Source organism: Triturus cristatus, chromosome 5_1, assembly GCF_964204655.1.
Source record: "Triturus cristatus chromosome 5_1, aTriCri1.1, whole genome shotgun sequence".
Lineage (NCBI taxonomy): Eukaryota > Metazoa > Chordata > Amphibia > Caudata > Salamandridae > Triturus > Triturus cristatus.
In genome coordinates, this window is record NC_140587.1 from 894478698 (window position 1) to 894492585 (window position 13888).

General features: G+C 45.6%; 1 protein-coding gene across 2 annotated transcripts in view; it reads right to left on the bottom strand.

Moving 5' to 3' along the window:
* Positions 1-13888, bottom strand: part of LOC146831577 (cytidine monophosphate-N-acetylneuraminic acid hydroxylase-like) — a 567547-nt gene that overhangs the window by 382803 nt on the left and 170856 nt on the right. The gene's annotated exons all lie outside the window — the stretch shown is intronic.

Below are 13888 nucleotides of genomic sequence, written 5' to 3' on the forward strand. Positions count from 1 at the left end.
AGTAGCTTTACATTTTTCACATCACTAACTAGCTGATCTATGGAAGGGGGGACATCAAATATTTGCTGTTATATAGAAAAGGTGGAATCCAGGGGCCAGCGAGTTAATAGTATGTTTATGACTGCGGAGACACAGCAGTTGGGGAGGAGAACTCCACACATAACATCTGTCCTATCTTTTTTATGCGCGGAGTTCTCCGCAGTCATAAACTTACTATCAACTTGTAGTTCGACAAACCCCCAAAAAACATAAATCTGCTGAAAACTGTAATTTTACCTTTGTGAAACAGACCCTTATTGTTTAAACATTTCTCTGGTGGTATGGAATTTAAAGACTTTTCTCAACTGACTCTCTTACCTTTGGATTTTACCATCCTCCTGCCTTTATGGCTAAATCTACAGCATTTTCTTTCCCCTCTTACCTTCCTACGCCAGGAAGCTTGACAGTCATTACTTCTCCACTTGGACTCAATTTAGTTCTACAGTCTGAGCATTGCAGACAAAATCAACATGAACGATCACTTACTAATGCCATACTTTCTCTCCCAGGCCCCTTTGAGGGTCATAAAGGCATAGTTTGTCAGGCTCCCTGATTGCCAATGCTCCTCACCCTGAGGCACATGCAAAAGTATTTCCCCTCATCCAAAATTTTTACCATGGCCAGACAGGAATTTTATTCCACCAGGCATTTTCCCAGTGGGCAGGAGCCAATGGAAGTCGGTTTTCAAAGCACCAGGCCTTTCCTGGTGCCTCAGCCACTTTCTTCACCTCTCTAATGTTACTTGGCTTACTTGCAGCAGCCACAGGGAGGATTCAAGAGAGAGAAACAGAGGGAGGGAGGAAGAAGGTAGAGAGAAAGCGATCAGAGGTGGAGCAGGGAGAGTGGGTAGAAGGAGTGAGAGAATTAATGGATGCAAAAAGTAAGGTAGCACAATGACACAAAGGGAGCAGAGTTGGTTTGAGCATATTTGCCAGGGCCGCCTTTGGTATCCCAGTTGGCCCTGGTTTAGGCTCACTAACAAACGCTTTCCCCAAATATTTGTTGAGTGGAATTAGAACAGGAAACCATCCCCCCTTAATATTTAGGGACATTTCTAGGCCTCTCCTCCAAGTTTTAGGGAAATGATACAAACACAGACACGTCTAAGAAGTCTGCACAGACAGGAGAGCTTGAATGGTTCGAATACCAGCAACCCTATGTCTGCCAATCACCCAGCATTTTATCCCTCTGTTTATGCGTATTTGGATCCTGAAAATGGTGACTGTGCAAATCTACATCCGTGAGCAGCGAAAAACGAGAGAGGCCATGTATACTTGTGTAGGAGTGATATATTGGACTTATGTTTATAACAAACAGTTCGTTAAATACATTTGGCACAGAGTAAAAGTATGACTAGAAGCCTATGATAATCCCTCAGGGTTGAAAGCAGGTATATTAAGGCACCTTTGATAGATATTAGGATCCAGGAGGATTAGGTTGTTCATCCCTGAAGCACTGACTGATCATTCAATCAATCAGTATATGTAAGCCCTACTCATCACCCGTAAGGGTATCCAGGCGCTGCGCTGCAGAGTCAGCCAAAGAGCCAAGTCTTGAGTACCTTCCTGAAGTGCGTAAGCGAGGGTGAGGTGCAGAAGTGGAGTGGAAGGGTGCTTCAGTACTTGACCGTGAGGAGGGATGAGGAGAATCCTACGGGGCAGTAGCGGCGGAGCATGGTACCTGTGCGAGGGTGGGGTGAGTGGAGCAGAGAGTCCTGGGGGTAGGTGGAAATTCAGGCAGTGGTTGTGGAGGGCCTTGTAATCATGGGTAAGGAGCTTGAATTGCCATATTTTCTGTATGGGGAGCCAGAGGAGGTCTTTCAGGTGCTAAGTGATGTGGTTCCTCTATGGTAGGTTGAGGATCAGTCTGGCTGCTGCATTCTGGATTGTCTGGAGTCTCATCATGAGCTCGGTGGTGGTGCCTGCATAGAGTGCATTTCCATAGTTCAGTCGGCTGGTGATGAGGGCCTTCGCCACTGAGGGCCTTTGCCACCGTTTTCCTGTTGTTGATGGGGAGCCACTAGAATACTTTGTGGAGCATGCAAACAGAGTAGAAGCAGCGTTTACTTGACGTTTCATTGAGAGTTTGCTATCCAGGATGATGCTGAGGTTTTGGGTGTGGTCTTTTGGAATGGGGGTGAGTCAGAGTTCTAATGGCCACCAGGAGTCGTTCCAGAGGGAGGAGTGTCTGCCAAAGATCAGTACTTCAGATTTGTCCGTTTTGCGCTTCAGCCAGTTGTTCTTCATCCAAGCTGAGACATTCTTCATACAGTTATGGAAGCTGGTCTTCATGTTGGTGAGGTCCGCTGAGAGAGAGAAGATGAGCTGGGTGTCATTGGCTTAGGAGACGATGTTGATGTCTTGGCTCTGACAATGTCTGTGAGTGGTGTCAGGTAGATGTTGAAGAGGGTTGAACTTAGGAATAAGTCTTGAGGGATGCTGCAGATCATGCTGTTGGGTTGAGTGGTGAAGAGAGGGAGACAGATTCTCTGGGTTCGTCCCGTGAGGAAGGAAGCCATCCATTTGAGTGCATGGTTTGTGATTCTGATCTGGCATAGTTGCTCGAGGACTGTGCGGTGGGAGATGATATCGAAGGCTGTGCAGAGGTCGAGTAGGATGAGGGCGGCTGTTTATCCTCTATCTTGTAGGGTGCAGATGTTATCTTTTGCAGTGATCAGGGCTGGCTTGGTGCTGTGATTAGCTTTGAATCCTGATTAGGAAGGGTCCAGCTGGTGGTTTCTCTCCAGGTGTTCAGTGAGTTGGAGGTTGATGGCCTTCTCCAGGACTTTGGCAGGAAATGGGAGCAGTAAGATGGGATAGTAGTTCTGGAGTTCGCTGGGGTCTGCAGAGGGTTTCTTGCGGAGCGGACTGATCTCTGCGTGTTTCCAGGTTTCAGGAAAGGTGGCTGTAGAGATGGAGGTGTTGACGATGTAGGTGACCTGGCGGCTGATCTTGTACCTTTAGATTTGGAAAAGTTGATGTGGCCATGGGTCGGTGGGTGCTACCGAGTGGATGGAGTTCTTTCAAGTGTTTGTGTTAGGTGTACTGATGTTCCCATGTTGTGAGCTAATACATTTGATCCAATAGGAAGGGTTTTACAAACAAACAACTTTTGCTATTCCAAGGGGTCTTTTAGGTGTAATAAAAGTGGTCCACAGCAAAACTAACCTGACAATTCAGCTACCTCTGGACATGATGTCTGAAACTTTAACAGCAGAAAATGAACTACATCAGGGGGTTGGGTTGGCACCAGTCACCCTTGGTGATTTTTTTGGAGACTTTTCTGACTTTTCTTAACCAGGAGGAAACATTTGTCCCTAGTGTGTATTCTACAGAAGGTAGGATTGTTTTATATGCTGGTGAATTGTCTTTATTTGAATTGTATTGTGCAGACTTGCATTTACCACATAGGTGGTAACACAGGTATGCACTGAGTAATTGTCTTACAACTAGCATTTCCAAGACAAAAATCATGGTGTTTAAAAATTAATATTGATGAACAAATGAGAATATGGCTGTAATATGAAGAGGATCTTAAAACGATCAAACCCTTTAAATACTTGGTAATCATATAAGAGAAGTTGGATCTTCGGCTAAGTATTTAACCTCTTGAGTGCCCATGACGAGCTAGTCTCGTCATGGGCCGCGGTTGCGCTGTGCCTATGACGAGACCAGCTCGTCATAAACCCCGCCCGCTAATGAAACGCCCGGCACAGGGCGGGGAAAGGGGCGGGCACTCAAGGGGTTAAGGACCTTATCCTGCTGTGGCTTAACAACAATTAAGGCTATTATATAATTTGATTTGAGATTTGGTGATTATTTTGTGCTCACTACTATGAAAAACCTACTCATGCAAGGTTATTCCTCCAGCTACTTTTGGTATAGACAGGTGGGGAGTACAGCCATGCCCTTTCTTTAATTCCTGGAAGGGAAAATGTGCAAGTAATGATTCACCCCTGATCCTGGCAACTTCTGTGCTGGCTATAAATAGAGAGCTTTGCTTTTTGCCCCAAGATATGTTATAAAGTGTCCTATCTTGTTTGTCAGATCTTTATATTTAAACAGGAAACCTACTTTTAGGGCAGTGGTGGCTCCTCTACAATGGCATAAGAGCTCTGCCCCGCTGATTTTGAGCAGTGCAAAGGAAAGGAAATATAAAATGATAATAACTTATTATCATTTTATGTTTTCTTTGCAAGTGGGCGGGTGGGCCAGTCTTCTCTGCTCTCAGAGCAGGGCAGGAAAGGAGTGGTTTGGCCACTCCTAAGTGTGCAATGACTGTTTGGTCTGCCCTTTCGGGCAGCCCAAAGCAGTCATGCACACTTTGCCTGTTCTCCATGCAGGCTGCATTACAGCTTGCTTGAAAAACATGCCTTGGCCCCCATTCCCTGGTTGAGCGTCGAACCGGTACACTCAAAACCAATCACAACGTTGCATTGCAGTGTTGTGATTGGTCAGGGGAGCCTGGCTGTTCTTCTTGGCTTCCTGTTCCTCAAGTCCCATGGCCATGAGGAGAGCAGGAGCAGAGACGCTGGACCCGGCAGAAAGGTAAGTGTATATATTTATATTTTTATTTAATTGCGCAACCCCGCGCCCCGTGCCCACCCCTGCTGGCCACCCCCTAGTCATACTGGCCGCCACTGTGTGGGAGAAAACTGGTGTTTGACCGAGAAGACCTTATGGGAATTCGGCATTAAACAAGAAGTCAGTTTTTGATGGTGCTGTTAAAATGTGATATCCCAATTCAGTTTTTCCCATCAGACTTTTATCATTAATTGCTTAAAAGGAAATTAATGATGGAGTTAAATGCTAATGCTATGCAACAGTCTGCCTGGCATCTGGGTCCGTATCATGATGGGCTACGCTGGCGCAGAGCCAGGCACTTCTCCAAATGAGGGCATTATTGTAGACAGCACAACTCAAAATTAGAAAGAAGCAAACCCTGCTCACTGTTTCTGTCTAAACATAAGAGAAATACTAGGTTAAATGGATTCACTTATACACTGCATGTGCATAAATAGAGGTGCTCAGCTCTACACTTAGCCAGAGCAAACATTGTTATACACCCTCTGGCCTGAAAAAGATTCTACCCATTTATTTAGGGGTGGAGAGGTAGAAGAGAATGCAGCCATATCGAATTTATTCAGTTGACATGGATACTAGAGAAATGTATTTAAAACTTCAATTAAAGGTGTGTCCAGCCCTTTTATCATACCTTGTTTTTATAACAAAAAAGACTGCCATAATGCAAAAGGTTTTGAATATGTGGCAATGTCCCAGGGATCCATGTGCATGCTTATTTTGATTACCCATGATAGCAGGTTTTATAGGTCGGGCCGAAGGGCAAGATGCAGGCGCTGCTCGCTCTGCAAGGCATGCTGTATTAGGGTATGCACTGGAATCCCTGCCCACTCTCCGCCCATATTTGTCATTGGGTTGTTCATTGTCCTTCAAAAATGCTGCCTTCTGATTCGTAAGTAGGCTTGTTAGTCCCTCCTTGGTACCGCCTTGTCTGCATTTGTAACTGCCCATAATGACTGGACCTTTTACGTGGCTTGTTACATGGTCGGCGTTATATGTTCGTGAGCACTATTTTGTTTATTGACTATTGGGACACACAATGGCGGCTGCTTTTTTGTTTGTATTTTTTTTATTATTACTAATTTTTAGAAGAGCGCGGCATCCGCTTCCTGGACTCCAAGCGTTCTTTCACCTCTTGTTTTTTAAAAAAAAAATAGCATGCAGAGCGCGGCACCCACTTTAGGGACACCGTGCTCAGTTTAATAATTTTTTTCTCTAAACTGTAATGTTGAGCGTGGCACCTGCTTCAGGGACACACGTCACTCAGTTTCTTTTTTTCTTTTTTAAACTTTAATGGTGAGTGCGGCGCCCACTTCACGGGCACAGCGCTGTGTTTCTTTTTTTTTCTTAAACTATAATAATGAGCGCGGTGCCTGCTTCACGGACACCAAGCTCTGTTTCTTTTCTTTTTTTTTACTTTATTGGTGAGTGCGGCACCCGCTTCACGGACGCCACGCTCTACAATAAAATAGGTCTTGCTTTTTGCTAAAGTTTGACCTTTTGGTGTTTTAAATGACAATGCCTTTTAATATTAGAAAAGTCTTTGCCATTTACCATGCCAATAGGTCAAAATCTAGCTATTACGAGACCTATTGCATTGTAAATGCTTCTTTTAAATGTAAGTTTTTGTGGGTCAAATTAATAATTAGTAGTCTTGATAAGCTTGCTCTGTGGGCTTCACCTGAGATTTTTCATGGCTAGTAAAAACATTTTGTGATACGTGGTGTGACAGGGGTGAGTGGGAATGTAGAATGAGGACTGTGATGGAATGCAGGAAGTGTTAGGTAGATTGGTGGCAATAAAAGTAGCATGCCTGATGTCACAGAGTAGGTGTGTATCACTTGACTAACCCGCAAGTTAATCAGCATCCCCTATCTACTGGCATAGAGTAAGGCGTGATTTCTTGCCTACTAACAAACTTTGGTGTAGCTGGCGAATACAAAGGTTATGAACAATAGGACGAATTGTGCTGTTTATGTGTTTGCTAATGTCTCTTTCACTTAAGGTCAGTTGGGCTTCGTTTAATGATCCAACGAATGGTAAAGTCCAAATAATATTAATGCGATTTCTAATAAATCTGTAAAAAAATCAGTTAACACATGGAGATTATTTGCATGTTTGTAGGTGACTAGTCATTTTCAACCCAAACTGCATTTGGGATTCAGTGGCTAGATCTGCCACATCCTAGAAAAGTTCTAATATCACATATTTAAAGCAGAGGTTTTTTAAGGGTTAAATCCCGAGTTGGTCCTGCAGGCATTTTGCAAATTTACATATGTTTTTTCAAACTTCTGTCAGGAGCTGGTGAATTTTAGAAAAATGTTTTAAAAATGGGCCCTTTTTTTTAAGCTATATCGACTTTCAGGCTGGTGCTGAGGGCTGCCATATCACTACTTGGCTGCAGCAGCTCACTCTCTCCCCACAGCGGAAGTCACTCAGTGATAAGCGTTGCACTTCTAGTTCAAAGCTGCTGACATTCCCAATGCGGGATGAGGACTTCTGGCAGTAAGAGGGAATGAGATACGAGCTGCTTGTTGTGGACTCATTGTAGCTGTTTTGTTTATCTACTGCCACACAGTTGGCTAAGGGTAGCTCTCAGTGAAAGTGGGGAAACTAAGAGGCATATGTACAAGGAGTTAACGCCTCCGTAGCGTCAGTTTTCTGGCAAAATCGGCCATTTTTTTGTTAGCGATAGCCAACGAAAATGGGAAGCAAGGTAGGCGTTCCCTTGTAAAATCCGCCGCTAACCCCACTTTGCGATGTTTACAATGATCTCCGGGGCCGTCTAAATGTTAAAAAAACAGCCGCTAAGGTCTGTTAGTGGCTGGTTTCTAAGACCAGAAAAAAGGTGGTCTTAAAACTGGAGCTAACAAAATAGGATATAAGGGGGAGTAGCCCAGAACCACCTTTGACAACCTACTGATTACCTGGAGGTACTACTCATGCAGGTTGGAGCACCAAGAAGACCACATCAACCACGCCACTGACCCCAGGACCCCCACTGAGGCAGCGCCTAAGAAGACAGCTGGTTTATCGTCAACTCATCACCCTGATAGACCTAACGCCAGAGGATATGATAGTCCACAACACAAAGGTCCTCCATCCTCCGCATATTGACCCATATAGTCCCCAGGCTGCATGCACCAACACATCATTGCAACAACATCCCTCCGCAGACGAAGCTTCTAGCAGTGCTGCACAAGTTGGCCTCAGGTGCCTTCCAACCAACCACTACCAGAGTTGGGGGAGTCTCCCAGTCATCCTTTTCAAGGCTCTTCCACAATGTCTTGGATGCCATCATCAGCCTGACGCCACAGCACCTACGCTTCCCCAACACTGCTCAAGAACAGCTTGACACCAAACAAGGCTTCTATGCCATTGCTGGCTTTCCCCGCGGACACTGAACACATTTACTGGAACCGGAACTACACACACTCCGTGAATCTGCAGGCAATCGTAGACCACTGTGGCTTGTTCAACATTGTCGTAGCCAAATTTCCAGGGAGTGTGCATGACTCCTACATCTTCCGGGAGTCCATCATCAACCAGTTGTTTGAGAATGGCACATATGAAAATGGACTGCTTGTTGGAAAGTACAAACTGAACACACCACACACATCAAGTCCACAATCATGTAGCACACAAATGTGAGAAGGCATATGTAGCAAATGTCAAACAACATGCATTGAAATATGTCCACCCACCATACACAAGAACCCAAGAGACTACGGTCACTGGGGGTAGCATTGTAGACAAACTTCCATCCAAAGTCCTGCCCCTCCGTCACACAGCTGCAAATGCTGGGAGAGGTGGGAACCAAGTAGGTGTGATGGTGGGTCAGGAACTATAAGCAAAGTGTGAACACAAGCCCAAGTGTGGTGGCGGTGTCCTGCATAGTCAAGAGCTTGCGGAGCAGAGACTGTCCCATGTTGGCGCAGAGGGCGCATCTGTATCCCAGTCTGATATAAATGAGTGCATTGGTGACTGCGTTCATGTATTTGGGGGGATCAATTTGAAGCTCTTACAGAGGATGTGGAGGGTGTTGAAGTAGCTGGATGTGACGGCAGTAACCTGTTGGTACATGGAGAGGGAGGATTTGATGAGTACCATTCCCAGGTCTCTTGCATGGTCTGTGTGGGTTGTGGGACTGCCAAGGATGGTGTGGCACCAGGTGCAGTTATATGCTGCTGGGGTGTTTCAAAGAATGACAACTTATGTCCTCGTTGCATTGAGTCTCATGCAGATGTTGCTCTTACAGTTTGCAACTACCTGCATTCCTTCCTGGAAGTTGAGTCTGGTGGTGGTGGGCTCCTTGATGAGGGAGAGGATGAGCTGGGTGTCCTTGGCGTAGTGTACTATGCTGAGGCTGTGCTGTTGGACGATGGCAGCGAGGGGGGCCATGTGGATGTTGAAGAGTTTTGGACTGTGCAATTATCCCTGGGGCACTTCGCATGTGAATATTTGTAGGTTCAGAGAGGAAGAGTGGCAGTCTGGTCCCTTGGCTTCTGCCGGTGATGAATGATCGAATACAGTCAAGGGTGGTTCCTTATATGCCTGCATCATGTAGTCTGCCCACTAGTGTGCGGTGGGAGACAGGGTGGAATGCTGCTGGCATGTCAAGTAAAATCAGGGCTGTGGTGTGGTCTTGGTTGAGGATGGTGTGGATGTTGTCTGTGGCAGCGAGTAGGGTGGTCTCTGTGCTGTGGTTGCTTGGAAATCCAGATGGAGACATGTCCAGGATAACGTTGTCTGTGGCTTATCTGGTGGTCTTAGTAAATTCATGGATGACGTTGAAGAGGTCCTTGGAGTTGGTGGAGTATGCAACTATTATGTCATGGACGAAGCTCCTTTCAGTGCTACCGATGTGTTGGTGGTATTGTGACATGGTGTTTTTGGATGTCTAGAAGTTAACGTGTGTCTTGCAGTTTCTCCTGTTTTTCTCCAGGGATCTACAGGTGTGTCTAGAATATTTGAGTTAGGTGGTGAACGATGCTGCTTTGCTGCTGCGCTGTGTGTCGAAGTTGTGTGGCAGGGTGAGTTTGTCTGCACATTTGGAGATCCACGTGTGGGATTCCCTGGCAGCACTTTTGGCGTCTGCTGCAGTGTTGGGGGTGTTGCAGTTGAGGGTTGATTACATCTGCTCATCGGTGACTCAGCTCCAGTTCCTTTGCGTGGCGCAAGGTGCGGTTGTGGCTGGCATGGTTTGTTGCCAAGGAAGTGTGTGCAGTGATGGTCGTGCCAAGGGTGCCGTGCATGTGGCTTAAGTGTACGCTGTTTCCTCCTGCAAAGAAGGGGTCGAGGGTGTGTCCTGCCTTGTGGGTCGGTGTGGGTAAGAGTTGTGTCAGTCACATGTTGCGAGCTCTTCACCTGGAGGGTAGTGGAGTTGGTGTTGTTGGTGTTGTTGAGGTCGAAGTCCAGGTCTCCAATGAGTATGTAGTCCATGGAGGTGATGGCGTGGGGTTTGAAGAGGCCATTGATGGTGTTGGCAAAGCAGTCCATGTGTCCGGTGGGGCCGGAAGGCAAGTGATCCAGAGTGTGGAGTTGGGGCTGGACTGGACCTGGAAGTGCATGTCTTCCATGACGGCAAATCTGTTGCTGGAGGTGGAGAGGCAGAGGGACTTTTTCATTCATGATGGTGAGGACTCCTGCCGGGTGTTGGGGGCAGTCCTCCCTCTGGATCTTGTCTGCATCCGGTATTGTGAGGGCGATGTCAGGGGGAGAGGAGTTGGTGGACCAGCTGTCCATAAAGCAGGCGATGTTGGGTGATAGTGTGTCCCGGAGGTATCAGATGTCCACGGTGTGTTTGTGCAGAGAGCGCATGATGCTGTGGTGAAGGTCATGCGGCCGTGGAGGCAGGATAACTGGCCATTGGTGGTGTCCATTTTGGCCTGTTGTCAGTTTTACTTCCTTCTGGGGTTGAGGGCGATGATGGTGGATGAGTCATAGAGGTAGATGTAATGAGAGCCAGGGTCCATGGCGCCCGTTGTATTTGGTTCGCTGACGGACGCAGACGTGCTTGCATTTTGTGTGCCTTCATTGCACAAGTGGTGCTAATGTCCAGCTGCCGCTATAATATAGGGTAGGGGGGATGGCCGAGCAGCTAGGAGGCAGTGTAAGTTGCATTGATGCTGGACAATTGTCTGAATCTACACATGGCAAAGCGAAATTACCTAAGTAGCACAAATCACACATACAAAAATAGAAACTCTGCAAACACAGCATGCACAAATACTCATGGACACATCTCTCCATTTCATGTTACAGCTTATCAAGGATATGCACTATCTCCATGGCTGATGACACCCCTCAGAGCCACAAACACCCAGGCACAGAGACATTACAATGTCGCACTTGGACGCACCAGGTCCATTGTGGAGAGAACATTGGGTGTGCTCAAGTCACGGTTCAGGTGCCTCGACATCTCAGGTGGCAGTCTGCTGTACAGCCCTGAAATAGTCTGCAAGATCATCGTGACATGTTGCCCGCTGCACAACATATGTGTCCACACCAATACACCATGGATTGAAGTTCCGGATGAACCGGCCAATCCTGAGGATGACGAAGAAGAAGAGTCTGATGCTTCACACCCCCCAGTTATGGCCACAGGAACAGCACGAAGGGACAGAATCATCCACAATTTTTTCACATGACCACGTAAAAATGTGACAACCCTTTCTTTTTTCAGACTGTGCAAAATGCACATTAGCATAGTTCTTGCAATAAAACATCACAACACATAAATCTTGTGTGCATGTTCATATGCTGCAAGTGTACATACATCTGACAAGTGAAAGTTTAACAATGTGCGGTTATTAATGTTGAATGGTATGTTTGTGGGGGGGTCTGTGTTTTGGGGTCAGAGATGAATTTTAGGGTGTGTTTTGGGGTCAAAAATGAATTTTAGGGTGTGTTATGGGGTCAGAGATGAATTTTAGGGGTTGTTTTGGGGTCAGAGATGACGTTTAAGGTGTGTTATGGGTTCAGATTGAATTTTATTGTGTGTTTTGCGGTCAGAAATTAATTTTAGGGTGTGTTATGGGGTCAGAGCTGAAATTACAGCAAATACAGTTCATCTGAGGTAAAACTTGCAGTTAGCGTCCAGATTTTTGCCACAGTAACGCGATAATTTTTTCATAACTGCGTTAGAAAAATATAGCTAAATACATATGAAAACACGAAATATTACAGATCGCAAAGTCAAAAAATAGGCCGCAAACAAATGGGTAGTGATGTCAACATGCATCCTGTTGTCTGGAGGAGAACTGTGCACTTTAACTTTCACTTTTGAGCACACTTCTAGTGATTGTGGAGAGTGTTGGAGGTCTTTTGGTGTTGTGCACTGCTGAATTTGGTTTTGAGAGTGTGGTTGTGTCCTGTGAACTGTCGCTAGTGTCCCTGTGAAGTCTTGTGTAGTTGTCCTTCCTTGTTTTTTGATTCTAGTACTATTTGTTGTCAGGTGTTTGTTCCAGGTTTATTTCTAATTATTCATAGTTGTTGTGTAGGGAGGTCAGGATGTCGAAGGGGGCATTGGGGGCTTCCTCTGGCTAGTGAAGCACTACCTGTCATTGATGATCGAAAGTGGGGATCAGATCCTGCAGGGCTATGCGGTATGTGTGAGGAAGGTGAGGTGAGATAATGTGAAGAGCCAGATGCTGCCGGTCTTCGGTGTGGACAGGACTGTCCGCCAATAGAAGCATCAATGGCAGGATTGCATTGGCCAACAAGGTGGTAAGTACAATCTCAAAATCGTTGAATGAACACTGCTGTTACAAAAAAAAACATGCTGTCTGTAACATAATGGGGTATATGTACAAATATTTTGCAGAGTGGGGAGTTCTACATCATGCCTTTAGGCCTAACTTTTCCACTGCAGAAATCCAATGCTGCACCATGCTTACAAGCATATTGTGCAGGCTTGCGTTTCCACCAGCGCTGATGCAAACAAGTTGCAGTGTAGCGCCAACTCACGCACCCTTGCACCATATTGCAAGTGTGTCTGCGTGCCGGGAAAATAATGTTCATGTACATGAAGTGTGTCCTTACAGTCCATAAACAATACAATGCATTTTGATCATTCCATGTGCGCTGCACAAGGCAGCACACATGTAAAGATAAAAAAATATGAGGAATAATGCTTTTCTCAGAGTTTTGCTGAGATAGGATCAGCTATTCACAAACCTTCCAAATTGGTGCAGACTACTATGTAAGCTGCCCTTGTACTTCTGTCTAGAGTAACGTTGTATGAGATATGAAACTTAAAATATTTAGCATTTGAGCTCTCAAGAGTGACATACACCATCAATAGTTTTGACACACCCTTGAGCAATCTCCATTGATGCTATTGTCAAAAGAGCATGGAGAACATGATTATGTTTGGGCAAACAGGGCCTTTCGAATGTGTCACACAAGTCGTCTGTGCAAAATGTGTGAATGTGCAAGCATGATTGTCTTGTTTGGCCTCACTCTGCATTATCATGTCTTGTGGGAATAACAGGCAAACTCAACACAATAAGGTATGCAACATGAACTGCAAAAGTAAAGTAACAGAGCATTTCCATTGAAGGTGCTCAATTGGATGATGACTAGGACACGTGTGAATTATTTGTTTGGTTACCAACACATGGTTTATTTTATGTCTCACAGCTGGAACACCACTCATCACAAAGGGGGACATTGATGCCTTCAGGGACCCACATGCCACTGGTGAGTACACCCATTAAGTGTTGTCATTGTGAGATGTGATGAATATAAGGATCAAATCATGTCCTTAGTACTATGCAGTATGTGTGTGCATCACATGTACCTTGACTCCAGTCTGATGGGGTTTTGTGCAAGTGTGAAGGGTGGACTAGTAAGTGGAGATGGAGGAATGCATATGTCTTCCTGATGTATGTTTGCACATCCTCAGTCAGTGATACCCATGCAATAAATATCAATGTGTTCTGTCAATACAGAACATGCATGGTGATTCCACAGTGAACACACAGGAGAGTAGAAATGTGATTGCTGTTGGTGATGACTATGACCAGACATGGAATGCATATACATCCTTGGCTGAGATGACTGTACAAGTGTGCCAGATTATGCACAAGTAGGTAGTGTTTTCCTGGCTGTGTGGTGTCAGATACAGGTCTGCACAGTACTATCGTATGTATGCTGCATGACAGCTTTAAAAATGTTCCAGGGCATAGCTTTAAGCTAAGGCTTCCAATGGCATGTTCACCCACCAACTAGCAAAGATGGGCCTATGTATGTGATTGGCATGTTTT